This window comes from Triticum dicoccoides, chromosome 4B (genome assembly GCF_002162155.2).
Source record: "Triticum dicoccoides isolate Atlit2015 ecotype Zavitan chromosome 4B, WEW_v2.0, whole genome shotgun sequence".
NCBI lineage: Eukaryota > Viridiplantae > Streptophyta > Magnoliopsida > Poales > Poaceae > Triticum > Triticum dicoccoides.
In genome coordinates, this window is record NC_041387.1 from 127,403,870 (window position 1) to 127,423,344 (window position 19,475).

At 40.4% G+C, this 19,475-nt stretch overlaps 1 non-coding gene across 1 annotated transcript; it reads left to right on the forward strand.

The window, feature by feature from the left end:
* The first annotated feature begins 7,953 nt into the window (after nucleotides 1-7,953).
* TRNAP-AGG lies at nucleotides 7,954-8,025 on the forward strand. Its single transcript has one exon. It is a non-coding gene; the product is annotated as a tRNA-Pro (tRNA).
* The last annotated feature ends 11,450 nt before the right edge of the window (nucleotides 8,026-19,475 follow it).

Consider the following 19,475-nt stretch of genomic DNA (forward strand, 5'->3'; position numbering starts at 1 on the left):
AGGTTCTATATGACTGGTGAATCCTTTAAAAGGCGGATGCCAGTCGCAGTATGCTAGAGAAACAAGGCCTGAGAGTGTCTACGAGCTGAGAATGTTCAGGAGTGAAACCCTGCTTTGGATCAATCTCCTGAACAGAAGCTCCGAACCATTCTCAAGATCTCCCATGCTTCGCTCTAGCACTTGCAACTGTTCCTCCTCACAAATGACCTTTCTCTTCTGGACAAGAGACCATTTGCTTCCTTTGGTGGTGGCGAACTGCTTCGGCAACAGCAGCGTCGTGGACTCGAGTAGAGAGACAGACATCTCTCTGGCTTCCGCCAGTAGCCTGACCAGCCTGCAATCCTCACCACTAGCTTTGCTGCTTGTGATCTTCTTGAAAGGCTTCTGCGCCTGCTTGGCGAGGCGAATGAAAGACTCAACCTTGAGTTGAACAGACGCATCATCTCCTCTTTTGAGAACCAGTTGCAGCTCCTGGGTACTCATCTTCAGCTCTGCTAAATTCTCTTGCATTGAATTGCAGAGATCAATCAGCAGGAGGGATCGCTCCAGTTCCTCTTCCACCATTTTCTTGTTTTCGGGGAAGGAGAGGCCAACTTGGTTGCTGGGCAAGCCCATGATCTCCTCTATGCACTTGTAGATGTCTCCAAGCCTTGCGTAACCACCACACATTGTGTCGATGGTTGCGGAGGGTGAAGAGATGCATGACTTCAGGCCCTGCAGCTCCACCTCCACTTGGGATTCACTGGAGTAAGGCAAACTTGCGGATCTTTGATGGCAAGCCATGTTTCTAATGGATGAACTGATGATGTGTTTATGTTCGTAATGGAAGAGAAAGTGAAGAGCAGATGCGCTTTGTTGGTGCTCAACCATTGTGGTGCACTCTATTTATAGTCAAGAAACAAAAGCAGTCTTGCTGGCAAGGAATATTGTGCACCACGCTCCATGTATTGCCAATGATGAATCAATTTTTTGGAGCAGCATAACCATCTCTATCTGTTACAATCTTGTTAAGGAGACATGCATCACTAAGTGCATGCCATGTCTCGACGATTGGAGGCAAAGCATCAGCACAAGTGCTTAGCTTAACAGAGAATCCAGATCAGCAAACAGAGGAAAAATAAACTAGAATGCAAGTCGTGCAACTGAGGTGTATGTTGGAAGGACCAGAAGACATTACCTTCCAACAGCCTGTCAATTTGGTTCTCAACTGATGTCAGCTGCACCTTCGCCTCAATTGCCATGCAGCACTGTTGCTTTGCTGGTATGTCTCTGCTATCTGCAGCATGATCCACCACGCCCACGCATGCATTAGAATCATCAATAGATGTTTCACTTCTTCTGTTGCGCCATTTACTCATTTAGAACATAAGCAACTTATGAAAACTAACTCATTAACGTCACTGGAATGGGTTCTAGCTTACAAAATTCCAATACTATACTAGAAGGTAATGCATGTCTCTGTGGTGCCGTCCTTCAGTAGCAGATGTAGAGGTGCCAATTACATAAGAAACATGAGAATAAGGCACAACGGATTGATATACAGGCAGAAAGTATCTCTATCTCTGAAGACCCCATGTACTCACATGGTCACCATAGCCTCAGGCAAGTTGGTACCCTTATCTATCTTAGTTTAAAAGAGCACACGTTGCTAAATACTATACAAGCAACTTTGACTTGTTCCAAACGTAGGCAAACAAGTTGCTATTTGGTATTGCCAATCTGTCATGCTTCAATTATGTCCGACAAAATGGACTGCACGAGTATTCAGAGTTGTTTTCTGCTATAAGGTGGTGGGCAAGAATCGCAGTTCATGAGAGGAAAAGTTGAGACACAGAACCTCCAAAAACGTGTTCAATGCTGATATGGGCCAGGCAGCTTCAAGATAAGCATGAACTCGACACCTCATGGAGTACCACCGGCAAGTTTCATCCACCTACAATAAGATCCAATTATTGTTTCACGAGTACTTCATAATTATAGATAATGAGATAAATGTATCTAATTAGTATTCCCTATCTGTCATTTTTCAGTTGTTTGAGAGAGTAAAAAGGAATGCCTGGCCGTTAATCTAGGTGCAGTAATAGAGAAAGTAAACTCTTTTTTCTGTCTCAGACACAAAGTGACAATGCGCCGTATTTTCACTGAGAAGAGAATATAGAACAACTTTGATTGGATAAATTACCGGTCCATCTTGCTTAATACTGCAGGTTTCTGTTTTAACCTACTAACAGCCGAGATGATAACAAACAACTGTTAGAATGTGCAGTCTTCACGAGTACTTCATAATATTAGATGGGGAGATACTAATTAACTTTTCCTATCTGTCATTGCTGTTGATCCAGAGAAAAAACTGGCATAGGATACATCAGATTACATCTCATATGGCTAGTGAACCCCCTAGGGCACAGTGTCTATAAGTAGTTAAGAGAGAGGAAAGAGTTGACTTAACCTACAGAAACACGCTCAGTCATGATAGATCCAAACAACATCTAGATAAGCATGAACTCAACACCTCGTGGAGCATCGCTGTCTTGTTTCATCAACCTGCAACAACATCCGCCGCAGAACAGAAGGATCAGCATTATTCTTGACCAGCCGAAACAGCAACTCTCATTAAGAGGCGTGAGATAACTTCAGGTGCAATAGAATATGAGCTGAGATAATGGTTATTGCCTCTATTCAGAGGATCTAATTCATTGGTGGCATGTGTTTAATTAAGTCTGGTACATCTGCTAGGCATAATGCGCTTCCACCTTATGCTAGTGATCAGGCTAATAATGAGCAGCTACCACATGGCCTAGAGCTGGCATGTTCATGGTTGTTAAAGAGTACATTAGGCAAAAGATGATGGCGCCGATTGCAAGCTGTAGTTGGTGTGACGTAACATGGCCGTTTCGAAGGTAAGATCAAATAAATATTGTACATGTCTACAACTTATAGCTAGAAATAATTACACACAAATTCAGAGTGATTTAATCTTCACCTAGACTCCGCATGCCATTTTCTCAAGAGGAATTTCCTTTTCGGTTCCTTAGCATTCATCGTATACTTGAAAGAGAACATATCGACATGATATTCAGGTATGAAAAATAAACTAAATCATCGCACGGTAAAGATCGGTGAAATCACAAGTAATTTTATGGGCATGGTTAAAACTGCTTTCGTCAACTGACCATTTGTATGTACATTTAGTAGTGTACTCAGTACACAAGCTAGAAAGGTTCTATATGACTGGTGAATCCTTTAAAAGGTGGATGCCAATCGCAATATGCTAGAGAAACAAGGCCTGAGAGTGTCTAGGAGCTGAGAATGTTCAGGAGCGAAATCCTGCTTTGGATCAATCTCCTGAACAGAAGCTCAGCGCCGTTTTCAAGATCTCCCATGCTTTGCTCTAGCACTTGCAACTGTTCCTCCTCACAAACGACCTTTCTTTTCTGGACAAGAGACCATTTGCTTCCTTTGGTGGTGGTGAACTGCTTCAGCAACAGATGCGATGTGGACTCGAGTAGAGAGACAGACATCTCTCTGGCTTCCGCCAGTACCCTGACCATCCTGCAATCCTCAGCAACAGCTTTGCTGCTTGTGATCTTCTTGAAAGGCTTCTGGGCCTGCTTTGCGAGGCGAATGAAAGACTCGACCTTGAGCTGAACAGCCGCATCATCTCCTCTTTTGAGAACCAGTTCCAGCTCCTGAGTACTCATCTTCAGCCCTGCTAAATTCTCTTGCATGGAATTGCAGAGATCGATCAGCACAAGGGACCGTTCCAGTTCCTCTTCCACCATTTTCTTGTTTTGGGGAAAGGAGAGGCCAACTTGGTTGCTGGGCAAGTCCATGATCTCCTCTATGCTCTTGTAGATGTCTCCAAGCCTTGCGTAGCCACCACACATTGTGACGATGGTTGCGGAGGGTGAAGAGATGCATGACTTCAGGCGCTACAGCTCTATATCTACTTTGGATTCACTGGAGTGAGCGATAGAAGGCAAACTTGCAGATCTTTGATGGCAAGCCATGTTTCTAATAGATGAAGTGATGATGTGTTTCTGTTTGAAATGGAAGAGAAAGAGAAGAGCAGATGTGCTTTGTTGGTGCTCAGGCCTTTGCAGCACACTCTATTTATAGTCAAGAAACAAAGCAGTCTTGCTGGCAAAGCCCATTCGGCAGCAAGAATAATGCGCACCATGCTCCATTTGTTGCCAACAATGGATCAAATCTTTTTGGAGCAGCATAACCCTCTAAATCCATTACAATCTTGTTAAGGAGACAAGAATCACTAACTGCAACGCAAGTCTCAACAATTGGCGGCAAAGCATCTGCGCAAGTGCTTAGCTTAACATAGAAACCGGATCAGCAAACCGAGGCAAAATAAACTAGAATACAAGTCATGCAACTGAGATGTATGATGAAGGACCAGATGGCTTTACCTTCGAACAGCCTGTCAATTTGCTTCTCAACTTATGACAGCTGCACCTTCGCCTCAATTGCCGTGCAGCACTGTTGCTGTGCTGGTATGAGTGCTGGCTGCAGCCTGATCCACCACACATGCATTATAATCATCAATAGATGCTTCAATTCTTCCGCTGCAACGTTTACTTGCTTAGAACATAAGCAACTTACAAAAACTAACTTATAAATCTCAGTGCAACGGGTTCTAGCTTGCGAAGTTCCAGATATTAAAAGCTAATACCTGTTTCTGTAAGAATCTGTGGTGTGATCCTTCAGTAGCAGAGGTAAAGTTGCTCAATTACATGTGAAACTTGAGAATACGGCACAGACAGAAAGTATCTTTATCTCTGCAGAACCCATGTACTCAAATGGCCACCACAGCCTCAGACAAGTTGATGCCTTGTCTATCTTAGTTTAAAACAGCACGCGTTGCTAAGTGCTAAATAATGCACCTTTCACATGTTCCAAATGTAGGGAAACTGTGGTCTGCACGACTACTTGATAGTACAGGAAGACAGGTTGCTATTTGGTATTGCTATGTGATGTTTAAATTATGCCTGACAAAACAGACTGCACGAGTATACAGAGTTGTTTTCTGCTATAAGGTGGTGAGCAAGAATCGCAGTTAATGAGAAGAAACGTTGACACGCAAACCTCCAAAAACGTGTTCAATGCTAATCTGGGCCACGTAGGGTTCAAGATAAGGAGCTCAACACCTCAGGGAGTAGTGCAGGCAAGTTTCATCCACCTACAATAAGATCCATCATAAAAGGATCAGCATCTTTGACCATATTAAAAGTATCATGGATAAATGGTAAGATTCTAAACTTCAATGAAACTCAAAGTATCCGTGTCATAGGTAGCATGCGCTTAAGTTTGGTTCCTGCACAGTTGTTAGTTTTCCAAGTTTTCTCTTCTTTCTTATTATTCAGTCTAATTAAGAGCCTACACACATAGCCTGGATCTTATGTACTCATGCATGTAGAGCAAATCAATCACAAAATAATAAGCTTAATGCAAGTACAGGAAAAATATGAGGTAAAAGCGTCAAGTGACAATACAATAGCTCCGGTTATAACCAACACACAACAGATTAGAAGTATTGTCATACTGAGGATACCAGTATTCAGCCAGGAATAAGCAAAATCGCATTTCACCAGAGTCAGAATTAAGAAGTACATACAAAGGATCATTGGCAACATAAACATGATGAAAGCATTTTTCCTTTTAGTCTGCCAGTAATATCTGCATGTGGTCTCAGCATACACACTAGATAGACTTACACAAGGTTGGCAAACCCCTTAAAAGGTGGATGCCATTCACAGGGCGCCAGAGCAGCAAAGCATATGGATGAGCTAAGAATGTTCAGGAAAGAAACCCTAGTCTGGATCACAGAAATCCTACACTGTTCTCAAGATCCCCAATTCTGCACTCTAATGCTTGTAGCTGATCCTCCTCACATACAACTTTCTTTTCTGGAACCATTTGGACACCAGATGCCATTTGCTAGAATTGGATGTGACAGTCTGCTTGGGCATGAGGTATGATGTACATTCAAGTAGGGACACAGCTATCTCTCTGGCTTCTACTAGTAGCCTGACAAGGCTGAGACCTTCAGGAGTAGCTTTGCTGCTGTATTTCTTGAAATGCTTTTGCATATTCGTTGCTGAACGGAAGAAAGGCTCAATTTTGAGATTGGCAGTGGCATGATCTCCTCTTTTAAGGACTAGTTGTAGCTCTTGGATGCTCATCTTCAACTCGGCAAAGTTCTCTTGCATAGCATTGCAGATATGAAGCAGCACAAGAGGGTGTTCCAGTTCTTTCTCCACCATTTTCTTTTGCTGAGGCAAGCAGAGGTCAACTTGGTTCCTTGGCAAGCGTACAATCTCCTCGATCAACACAGTTGTAGACATGTACAAGCTTCCTCAAACCATCACTCAGTGTGACGATGCTAGTAGGCTGCCTACAGAAGTGTGTTTTTAGGCTGTGCAACTCTTCTTCTGCTTTGATCTCACTAAAATGAGGCCTAGAAGGCAGACTTGTAGATCTTAGATGGCAAGACATGTTTGTGATGGATGGCGCGAATGAGTGATGGTATATTTCTTCAGGACATGGAAGAGAAGAGAAAGGAAGAAAAGTTGCACACCGTTCAGCTCTTCAGGCGTACTCCATTTATAGTTGAGAATCAAAAGGCCAATGGAAGCAAAGCCGGTGATCATCTAAACAATATGGAGCAAGTTTTGTGCTATGGTTACATGGTGTAGTCATTCGTGTCATAGACAAGTTCATGTTGTTTCATCTTGTTTGTGCAGCAGACATCAATAAGTGAGCTTACAAGCAGGTGATGTCCCTACAATTGGTGGCAAAGCATATGCACGAGCGTTTAACATTACTCAGAATTAATCTACATTGTTGACTGACAGGCAGCAACCAGAAGAAAAGAAATGTGAGCAGTGTTATTGGTGTTTGTTGGAGGACCGCCTGCTACCTACAGAATGATCCATATCCCACGCATCGAAATTCTGCAAGCGTGCTTTGATGCCATGTTCCGATTGTTCCAGGCAGGATAAACCGCACGGGGCATCCCATTTTCTGCTGGATAGAGGTTGAGGGAGCAGAAATAAGAGGATAATAAGAAATAAGATCTGCTAGTTGACTCAACCTCCAGGAATGTGCTCACCTAGTTCAGGTCACGAACTGTCCACCTCTTGGAGCTACCCTGGCATGTCATGGCCATCTGTGACAAGATCCACCACAAAATGATCTGCAATCTTGGCCATGTGAAATGGAACCAATTAGTGAAAAACTAGACCACATACTTGAATCCACCATATGCAGTTGAAATCAGGCCGAAAGATAGGATACCGTAATGAGTGCCGTAATTCTGCTTGGCAGGCGACAACAGGGAGAAAAGGCACAAACAATACTTAATGGCCTTCATCTCCTAGATAACAATAATGACGAGGTTCTTCTCCAGAACAAAATAAATAATCGATGAGCTTCTGCGACTGTCATTAGGGGTTGGATGTCAACCGCATCTTCCATCCCAAGAGAAGTTGAGAAGAGATGCCCTGCTCCACCTCACTGCAGGAAATGCTGCTCCGCTCCCCACGTTTGCCAGAGTTAGGCGCGGCGGTTTGCCTGCAGAAGAAGCTCGCCGCGCTTCGCACGGCAGCAGCCGCCGTCATCGCCGTCGCCCTGAGCCGCATGTTTCTGTCGAAGAAACTTCCTTGGATGGCGAAAAAGGGCTCCGCACCCCAAGATCCAGGGATTTGAGAGGCCGTGCAAAGACAACGACGTCCCTAACTGCCGCAGCCGTACGAGCATTCGGTGGACGAAGTAGGTCGAGGCGCGTTGAGGCGGACGAGGAGGAGGAGACGAGGCGGCGGCGAGACGTGAGGAGAGGAATGAGGTGGGGATTGAAGTCGACGGGGCAGGAACCGGGGCCGCATGGCAGCGATGATCCCAAGTGTTCATCTGAATATAATGTTAGGACGATTATAGTATCAAGGGCATTTGGTCTAGTGGTATGATTCTCGCTTAGGGTGCGAGAGGTCCCGAGTTCAATTCTCGGAATGCCCCACTTTTAATTTTGTTATTCCTTTTCCACAGTTTTTTTAGCTTACCCTTCCCACAGTTTGAAAATGCGGATGTGCTTCAGATTTATTTACTTCCCCTTCATCACAACGTGTGGACCTTTTGCTTCCTCAGGGCATATACAATGGTCGATAAGGTAGTTTTATCTTAAATCTTGCATGTAATTTAGAAATGACAAAAAAATATGTCTACAATGGATCATCTCTTAGCCTTATCTTCAATAACTAGTTATTCCTAAAAACATGGTGAGACATATTGTGTTAAGAGATCATCTCTTGCCTTCTCTTGATTAAGAGAAGACAAGCATTCTCTTACGATTTCTCTCTCCTCCACCTCATCATTTATCCTACGTGACATTGCTAAGATAGAGCCATTGTGCTTCAGATTTATTTACTTCCCCTTCATCACAACGTGTGGACCTTTTGCTTCCTCAGGGTATATACAATGGTCGATAAGGTAGTTTTATCTTAAATCTTGCATGTAATTTAGAGATGACAAAAAAATATGTCTACAAGGGTCATCTCTTAGCCTTATCTTCAATAACTAGTTATTCCTAAAAACATGGTGAGACATATTGTGCTAAGAGATCATCTCTTGCCTTCTCTTAATTAAGAGAAGACAAGCATTCTCTTATGATTTCTCTCTCCTCCACTTCATCATTTATCCGACGTGACATTGTTAAGATAGAACCATTGTACATGCCCTCACCGTTTTCTTTTGCTTTTGCTTTGTCTAATTATTACACAATTTTTTTAGGGGTAGTCTAATTACACAATTTAGAGATAGTGATGTGGACCTGGATTATTTCTCTCTGAGTTCACATGCACCAGTGTAAACAATAAAATTCAAAAAATATTAAAAATTCTTAATTTGTTTGGCAACAAACATGGCTGAGTTTCTATCTACGTATGAATTTTCATGAAAATGAATGAAATTTATGTTGTTCTAGAAAGAAGAAAATGATGCTCTAAAATGGTCATTTTGTAAAGCTTATTGGGGTATTGGTTTTCTTTCTTCTCTGAACCACCATGAATGCTATTTCTTCCCAAAACTCTGTGCATACATAGAACGCTCAATCGTGTTTGTTGCCAAAAACAGTCATATTTTTTAAAATAATCATTTTTCCTTTCTAGGATTTTACCTACCCCGGGTGCATATGAGTTTGGTATTAGACAAAACACTACCGTAGGGTTGTGCTCATCAAATTTGTTTACTTCTCGCATGGACAAGAATTGATGCATTATTTTAGTTCCTCTTCTTCCAATTGCAGAATTTGGAGATAAGGATGTTTTCATCAAACCGATTATGACGCATGGCTCGATGCATCATTCTGCTTCCTCTTTGTCCAGTTGCGCAATTTGGAGACGGGGACATTGAAAAGACATCTAAACTTCTAAGTGAATTTTGACATAAATGACAAGTAATTAGCGGACTAATGATGTTACAAGTTATCCTATATTCCTAGAAGAATCATCCTCACCGACTTATTTATCTCAACATGCAAGCATGCTCACACACGATACAATTATGAATGGGATAACCCACACATCAACATGCAATCATGCATGGGAAAAGACCCACCACAACATTCAACCATGCATCGGAAAATATTTTTCATTCGGTTATTCTACTTATATTCAATAAATATTGTTACAAGTATATGTAATCAAATATAATAAGTCTTGTATATTTTAATTTTGGTTCTCATGATATGAACCCAAATTTTCATCAAACAAATCCCTCGGCAACACGTGAGGTATCCACTAGTTTGAACAGGTATTGTCCCATGGTTGAAAAGAAAAGGTGGTTGAAGATCCCAAGCAAAAACGAGAAAAGATCATGTGTTTAAATCTTTGCGATTTATCGTATGATTGAGTTATAAGAAAGTTGAACTATTAAGAGGATGTGTTGAACTTAAATGTGAGAGACAAACATCCTCTGGGATCATACACCCACATCCAAACTTGAGAGAAAACCCCGAGAGAGAGACGTAAGTAAAAAAGCCGCAAAGTTAACCTAGGTTTTGCTCTCTGTGTGGCCCGAAGGTTCCTGACGGGAGTTCTGGATGCCCCGGAGTTCCATATGGCTCTCTTATTGAGGTGCAAGACGAGTGCAAAGACTACTGGATTGGACCGGAGGTGGGTACGGAACCAACTCAGAGGTCCAGATGGTTTGGAGGTTTCGAACTGGTGTGTAGAAAGCATAATGAGTAGATTTTAGTGGGCCATATATAAGCCTGCCTCATTTTCTCCAAAGGATACTCCAATTTGAGCCAAATAAAACTCTCTCACAGACACCGTTGTTGGAGCTCCAAAACTTAGGAAGCTCCCCTCACCTAGCCAAATCTCATTGAGCCTTCGAGGTCAAGAAAGAGGACCCCCGCGATCTATGGTCTAACCCAAGAAAAAATTAAACCTTCTTGTTTTCATCGTTTTGATTATTACTCTTGAGAATTTGGTAATCCTCCTTGCTTGTTACTGTAATAACATAAAATTAATATGTGCTAATAATTAGTGTAATTGGATCATTGTAATGGGATTATCTGTTAAACTACCATTCTAGAATATAAAAAGAATAAATATGTACAACACCTAGCAGATTATTTACGCAAGAAGAATACCTTTTGTCTGGTTCTTAAATTATCTGGGTAACTAGGCTAATGAAACAACTAATAGATAAACATCTCCATAACCAGAGTGAGCAACCTTAGGGTAACCCAAACAGTTAAAGCATCCTCGTTCATGTAGCCTTTCCTCTACAGATGTCACACTCTCGGCTCTCTTCTTCTGCGCTATAAACAAACTTTCAATCACATGTTACTAATCGCCCCACTTAAAGTTCTCCACTTTAGTCAAAAGCGACTAGAGAATGACGTGTGATGGGAGAAGCCTAGGAGAGATTGAAGACAAGCAGGTTGGAGCTCGGATTTAACTGGGGAGAAACCACATCATGGCAAGACTGTACATATCGGTCTTCTTTCTAAAGTAAACCCTTGAGAAATTTAGTCAATATTATTCAACATTATCTCTAATATTTATGCCACATGAGGATAATAGGTGATGAATTATTAATTCATACTACCATGTGCTACTTCTTGAGCCTGCGTTGGTTTTTTTCCTTTGAAGAGGAAAGGGTGATGCAGCAAAGTAGAGATAAGTATTTCCCTTACTTGAGAACCAAGGTATCAATACAGTAGCAGGAACACACAAGTCATCAACGTGATAAAGGGGTCTTCAATCCCTTCATGGTTACTTGCAAGGATGAGATCTGATAGTGATAGATATAAAAGATAAGTAAAAGTGCAAAATAAGATAAAGGTAATAAATTGTAGTAAGGTATTTTTGTGTTTTTGATTTGATAGTTCTGAAAATAATATGATAAATATATACCCGGGGGACATAGTTTTCACTATAGGCTTCTCTCTTGAAAGAAAGCATACCATGGGTAAACAAATTACTGTTGAGCAATTGATAGAAAAGCGCATAGTTGTGACGATATCTAAGGCAATTATCATCATTATAGGCATCACGTCCGTGACAAGTAGACCGACTCCTGGCTGCATCTACTACTATTAGTCCACACAACCGCTATGCAGCATGCATCTAGTGTATTAAGTCAACAAGAACGGAGTAACACCTTAAGCAAGATGACATGATGTAGAGGGATAGATCCAATCAATATGAACAAACCCCGTCTTTTTATCCTTAATGGCAACAATACAAATATGTGTCATGTCCCTTTCTGTCACTGGGAATAAGCACCGCAAGATTGAACCCATTACAAAGCACCTCTCACATGGCAAGAAAAATCAATCTAGTTGCCAAACCAAATTAATAGATCAGAGAGAAATACAAAGCTATCTTAATCATGCATAAAAGAGTTCAGAGAAGACTCAAATAATATTCATAGATAATTTGGTCATAAACTCACAATTCATCGAATCTCAACAAACGCACCGCAAAAGAAGATTACATCGAATAGATCTCCAAGGGCATCGAGGAGAACATTGTATTGAAGATTAAAGAGAGAGAAGAAGTCATCTAGATACTAACTATGGACTCATAGGTCTGTGGTAAACTACTCACACATCATCGGAAGGGTAGCAAGGTTGACGTAGAAGCCCTCCGTGATCGAATCCGCCTCCAGCAGAGTACCGGGAAAGGCCTCAAGACGGGATCTCATGAAGACAGAAACTTGCGGCAATGGAAAAGTATTTTTGGTGTGCCCCTGGTCTACAGGGAATATTTGGGTATTTGTAGAATAAGAATTAGGGTTAGATGAGCCACCTTGTGGCTCCTCCGGCCTCCTCCCGAAGCTTCTAGGGTGTCTTGTGGTCCAAGAAAAAACGTCAAAAAGTTTTGTTTCATTTGAACTTCATTTGGTATTGATTTTCTGTAAATGCAAAAACAAGGAAAAAATAGCAACTGACACTTGGCACTAGGTTAATAGGTTGGTTCCAAAAAATGATATAAAATAGCATAATAATGCATATAAAACATACAAGATTGATAATATAATAGCATGGAACAATAAATAAAAGTTATAGATATGTTGGAGACGTATCAAGCATTCCCAAGCTTAATTCCTGCTCGTCCTCGAGTAGGTAAATGATAAAAACAGATTTTTTTGATGTGGAATGCTACCTAACATGTTTATCATGTAATCTTTCTTTATGTGGAATGAATATTCAGATTTGATTCAAAACAAAAGTTTAATGTTGACATAAAAACAATAATACTTCAAGCATACTAAAAAGCAATCATGTCTTTTTGAAATATAATGGCTAAAGAAAGTTATCCCTACAAAATCATATAGTCTTGTCATGCTCCGTCTTCTTAACACAAAGTATTTATCATGCACAACCCAATGTTAGTCAAGCAATTAGTTCATACTTTTTAACGCGCTTCAGTTTTTCAACTCTCATGCAATATATGAGCATGAGCCATGGATATAGCACTATGGGTGGAATAGGGTATGATAATAGAGGTTGTGTGGAGAAGACAAAAAAGGAGAAAGTCTCACATTGACGAGGCTAATCAACGGGCTATGGAGATGCCCATCAATTGATGTCAATGCAAGGAGTAGGGATTGCCATGCAACAGATGCACTAGAGCTATAAGTGTATGAAAGCTCAAAAGAAAACTAAGTGGGTGTGCATCCAACTTGCTTGCTCATGAAGACCTAGGGAATTTGAGGAAGCCCATCATTGGAATATACAAGCCGAGTTCTATAATGAAAAATTCGCACTAGTAATATATGAAAGTGACAAAATAGAAGACTCTCTATCATGAAGAACATGGTGCTACTTTGAAGCACAAGTGTGGAAAAGAATAGTAACATTGTCCCTTCTCTACTTTTCTCTCATTTTTTCTTTTCATTTTTCATTTTTTATTATATATTTTTTCTTTGGGCTCTTTGGCCTTTTTTTTTTGTTTTGGGCTCTTTGGCCTCTTTTTTATTTTCGTCTGGAGTCTCATCCCGACTTGTGAGGGAATCATAGTCTCTGTCATCCTTTCCTCACATGAGATAATGCTCTAATAATGATGATCATGACACTTTTATTTACTTACAACTCAAGAATTACAACTAAAATATATGACTATATGAATGCCTCTGACGGTGTATCGGGATGCACAATGATCTAGCGTGACATGTATAAAAGAATATGAATGGTGGCCAAGCCACAAATACTATGCCAACTATATGATCATGCAAAGTAATATGACAATGATGATATGTGTCATAATAAAACGGAACGATGGAAGTTGCATGGCAATATATCTCGGAATGGTTATGGAAATGCCATAGTAGGTAGGTATGGTGGCTGTTTTGAGGAAGATATAAGGTGGCTTACGTGTGATAGAGCGTATCATATCACGGGATTGGATGCACCAGCGAAGTTTGCACCACAACTCAAGGTGAGAAAGGGCAATGCACGGTACTGAAGAAGCTAGCAAAATGAGGAAAGGTATAGGGTGCGTATAATACATGGACTCACATTAGTCATAAAGAACTCACATACTTATTGCAAAAGTTTATTAGCCCTCAAGCAAAGTACTACTACACATGCTCCTAGGGGATAGGTTGGTAGGAGTTAACCATCGCACACTCCCGACCTCCACACAAAGGATGAAAATCAATAATTGCTCCAATTTCATAGCATAAGAAGAGACCATAGTGCATGCTCCGGGAATCACAAACCTTAACATAAATATTCTTACTAAACAACAATTACTCACTAGCATGACTCTAATATCACCATCTTTATATCTCAAAACAAATGCAAGGAATCAAACTTCTCATATATTCAATGATCTTCATGAAAGTTTTATTATATCCTTCTTGAATACCCATCATATTAGGACTAAATTCATAACCCAAGCAAATTGCCATACTATCTATAAGACTCTCAAAATAATATAAGTGAAGCATGGGAGTTCATAAATTTCTGTAAAATATAACCATCGTCATGCTCTAAAAGATATAAGTGAAGCACTAGAGCAACTAGCTGGATCAAAAAATATAAGTGAAGCAGATAGAGTATTCTAAAAAATTCATGATTGATGTGTGTCCCTCTCAAAAGGTGTGTCCATCAAGGATGATTGTGACAAACTAAAAAGCAAATAAAGCAAGAACTCATATAATACAAGACGCTCCAAGCAAAACACATATCATGTGGTGAATAAAAATATAGCCTCAAGTAATTTACCGATGGATTGTAGACAAAAGAGGGGATGCCTTCCAGGGAATCCCCAAGCTTAGACGTTTGGTTGTCCTTGAATATTACTTTGGGGTGCCATGGGCCATCCCCAAGCTTGGGCTCTTGCCACTCCTTATTCCGTTGTCCACTGAAACTTCACCCAAAACTTCACAACACAAAACTCAACATAAAACTCGTGAGATACGTTAGTATAATAAAGCAAATCACCACTTTTAGGTACCGTTGTAAACTCATTCCAATTTTAAATTTGCATTATATCTACTGTATTCTAACTTCATCATGGTTCATACCCCCCGATACAACCCATAGATTCATCAAAATAAGCAAACAACACAATAAAACCATAATCTATCAAAAACAAAACAGTCTGTAGTAATATGGACTTTATCCAAACTTCTGTAACTCCAAAAATTCTGAAAAATTAGGACAACGTGGGAAATTTGTATATCAATAAAGTGTAAAAAAATCAGAATTTTATCATGCTCTATTTTTTTAACAATTCTGCTACTATACGCAAAAGTTTCTATTTTTTCACAGAATCAAATCAACAATCTTCCAAATCATCCCGAAGGTCTTACTTGGCACAAACACTAACTAAAACACTAAAACACAATCATAACAGAAGTATAATTGCATATTTATTGAAAAACAGAAGAAAAAAGCAAAAAACATAAAATAAAATTGGGTTGCCTCCCAACAAGCGTTATTGTTTTACGCCTCTAGCTAGGCATATTGCATAGATCTAGGTATTGTCCTCTTTCTTCTTAGTTCCCATAGATGTGTTTTTGTTAGGAGGCTTTTCAAATATAACATGAAACACATCATCGATAGAAATTTTAGCATTATCAAGTTGTCCATCTTCATATCCCCTTTGATTACCGACTACAATCCAAGAATATTGTTGATTAACATAAGTGAAAACTTGTTGGATCATATCCAAAATGGGAACTTCCTTTTTAAGGTTCTCATAAAGATGCGATCATTCCCAAGAAAATGTCTTAATAAATAATCACTATTGTAAATGATCTCATCTATTACCCTTTTTTCATGGCTCATATCATAAAAGTCAAAAATCTCCCTAGCTTCCCGCACTATGTAGTCAAACTCATTCATAAGGACAAGGGTATCTATCTTCTTAGCTCTAAGATCTTTTATAACAATCAACTCATGAAACAATCTTTGCAAAGTAGGATGAGTACAAATGAATCTTTTCTCAAGTTTAAGAACAAGTGCTGAAACAGCTTCTGCATATGTTTTAGTTCTTTTAAGTATAGGAGCATCATCACAAGTCAAAGTTCCAACACAATTAAAGAATTCTTGGATGGCACCTTTTCCTATAACATTCCCTTGTCCCAAAACAAAAGTTTTAGCATCCAGATTAGTAGAACGTCAAATTTTAGGAGTTCTACCATCATCTGTTTGTGCCATACCAAAATCACTCATGATGATAGGTTCAAAGTAAGCAAAGAAGCAAACAAGAAAAATGCAACAAAAAAATATTTTTGTATTTTTTTGAAAATGTTTTAGAAGTGGATGAAAACGAGAGGCAAATGGCAAATAATGTAAATTCAAGAGATGAGAGTTTATGATGGGAACTTGGTAGGCTTGATGTTGATCCTCCCCGGCAACGGTGCCAGAAATTCTTCGTGCTACTTCTTGAGCTTGCGTTAGTTTTTCCCTTGAAGAGGAAAGGGTGATGCAGCAAAGTAGAGATAAGTATTTCTCTCAGTTGAGAACCAAGGTATCAATCCAATAGGAGGAACACACAAGTCACCAATCGTTGCACCTACACAAACAAACAAATACTTGCCCCCAACACGATAAAGGGGTTGTCAATCCCTTCACGGTTATTTGCAAGGATGAGATCTGATAGTGATAGATATAAAAGATAAGTAAAAGTGCAAAATAAGATAAAAGTAAATAAATTGCAGCAAGGTATTTTTGTGTTTTTGATTTTATAGTTCTGAAAATAATATGATAAAAATAGACCCAGGGGCCATAGTTTTCACTAGAGCTTCTCTCTTGAAAGAAAGCATATTGTGGGTAAACAAATTACTATTGAGCAATTGATAGAAAAGAACATAGTTATGACGATATCTAAGGCAATGATCATGAATATAGGCATCACGTCCGTGACAAGTAGACCGACTCTGAAAGTGCGTTATGTCGACTAGAGGGGGGGTGAATAGGCGATTTTTATGAATTCTTCACTGAGGAATTTGCTGGTGAGGAAATTCCTTAGCGAAGAACTACTTGCAGCGGAATAAGTACTCAGAAGTAAGCATAACAGAATACAAGCATGGTCATCATGATGAAATGAAGACAAGCACAGAGTACAGAAAGCGTAATCACAGGATAACACAAGATGAAGACAAACAGACTGAAGAAATTGAACTGAGGAATTTGAGAAAGTCTTCAGTCAAAGTCTTCAAGCACAGATATGAACAAACATTCAACACAGTAATGAGGAAATGAAAGGGTTGAGGAAATAGAACCAGTTAGTTGGTGAAGACAATGATTTGGTAAACCAGTTCCAACTGCTGTCTCAGTTGTACGTCTGGTTGGAGCGGCTGAGTATTTAAACTCAAGGACACGCAGTCCCGGACACCCAGTCACTGAGCCGCAACTCAGGACACCCAGTCCTCACCGTATTCTCCTTGAACTAAGACCACGCAGGCCTCGTCCAATCGCTCGTGGTAAGTCTTCAGGTGACTTCCAAACCTTCACAGACTTGGTCACTCGGCGATCCACAATTCCTCTTGGATGCTCTAGACCTTGACGCCTAACCGTCTGGAAGAAGCACAGTCTTCAAAGGTAACAAGCGTCGGATCCACGCAGGATCAATTTCTTCAGTGATGCTCAATCACTTTGGGTTTGTGGGGGTTTGGTTTTGGGATTTTCCTCACTTGATGATTTTCGCTCAAAGTCCTCGGAGGATGGGTTGCTCTCAAATGACAAGTGTCAAGTTCTCTCGGAGCAGCCAACCAACTAGTGGTTGTAGGGGGCGGCTATTTATAGCCTAGGGAGCAGCCCGGCATGATAAGACATAAATGCCCTTCAATGATATGACCGTTAGGTGGATAAGATATTTTGGGACAGCCGGCGCGCAGCACAGCAACGGTCGGAAATTTGACTCTCAAATTCCTCAGGGCTATCATATTCCTCACTGTGTAGGCAATTCGCACTGGCGAATTCCTAACTCCTCAGTCAGAGCAAAGTCATCAGTGACCAAAAGAACTGCGTCTCTGTCACTGAAGAACTTGACTGAACTGTATGAGATTTCCAATGGCTTCACTCAAAGGGATTGGTAGGTGTAGGATTTTGAGTTGAGCATCACATGGAAATTTTTCCTTAGTATTTCCTCGACCCCCTTTAACAGTACGGTGTTTCCTATGACTCAAGAAAGAGAAAATGAAACTACGAAAACAAAAGTCGTCACGCTTCATGTTCCTCAAGTGAATAGCAAGTCTTCAAGGTCACACCAATTTCTTCACTTTCAAAGTCTTCAGAAAGTCTTCAGAATATCAAAGTCTTCAGTTGAAGAACTTCATTTTTAGGGGTCGACTTTCTCTGTAAATATCATACTCCTCATAGACTTATAGACCTGTGTACACTCACAAATGCATCAGTCCCTTAACCTATAAGTCTTCAATACACCAAAATCACTAAGGGGCACTATATGCACTTACAATCTCCCCCTTTTCGGTGATTGATGACAACATAGGTTAAGTTTTCAACGGGGATAAACATATGAAGTGTAAATACTGATATTGAGGAATTTGATTACAAGATATAGAAGAACTCCCCCTGAAGATGTGCATAGTGAGGAATTTGCTTTTGAGGCAATGCACATTTGAAGAGTTGAATCATGGAGATCTCCCCCTATATCTTGTAATTCATACATGCATTTGATATATAATATGAAGAATTTGAAATGCATGATGAAATATGGTGCCTGATGAAGTTCAGCATGCGTGCAATAATATTAGTGAGGAATAAGCATGCCGAAAGCATCAAAAGTATCAGAGCACAGTGCATCAAAAGTATCAGAGCACTGTCCAAAAGTATCAGGGCACCACCGGGTTTAAGATTACAACTCGATCCAATAAAAGTTTCGGAAGAACGAGAGTTGTAACTTAAAAAAACGCCCTTAGTATAGACCCGCTTGAAGACTAACTCAGATTTCTCCCCCTTTGGCATCAAATGACCAAAAGGAGTGAAACTGAGGACTAACGCCCCTGAAGAATTTCAAGTTGATGGAGGAGCGCCAGCGTTGTCGGGGTTGTTTGTTGGAGTAGGGCCTGCCGTAGTATCGTGTGTGGCAGAGTCATCATTTGTAGAGTAAAATGTAGCCAGGCAAAATTGACCATCCAATGGACGAATGCCTTCATCGATCACAGCAGCTGCCTTGCCTTTATCATCAGCTGAAGAAACTGTCCGTTTGAGGACTTCAATGGGAGGCAAGTAGCTACCATGGTTCAGAGTGTCAGCTTTGTAATTCAGTGAAGATCTTGCCCTTATGAATCTCATAATCCAAGGCGCATAGGGCTTCAGCTCGAAAGGTGACATAGCAACATTTGCCAGAGTCCTCATGAAGAAATCATGGAAGTTGACGGGAACGCCATGAATGATGTTGAAAAGCATGTTCTTCATGATGCCAACGACATCTTCATCATTTGAGTCGTGGCCTTTGATAGGACTCATTGTCTTCGTC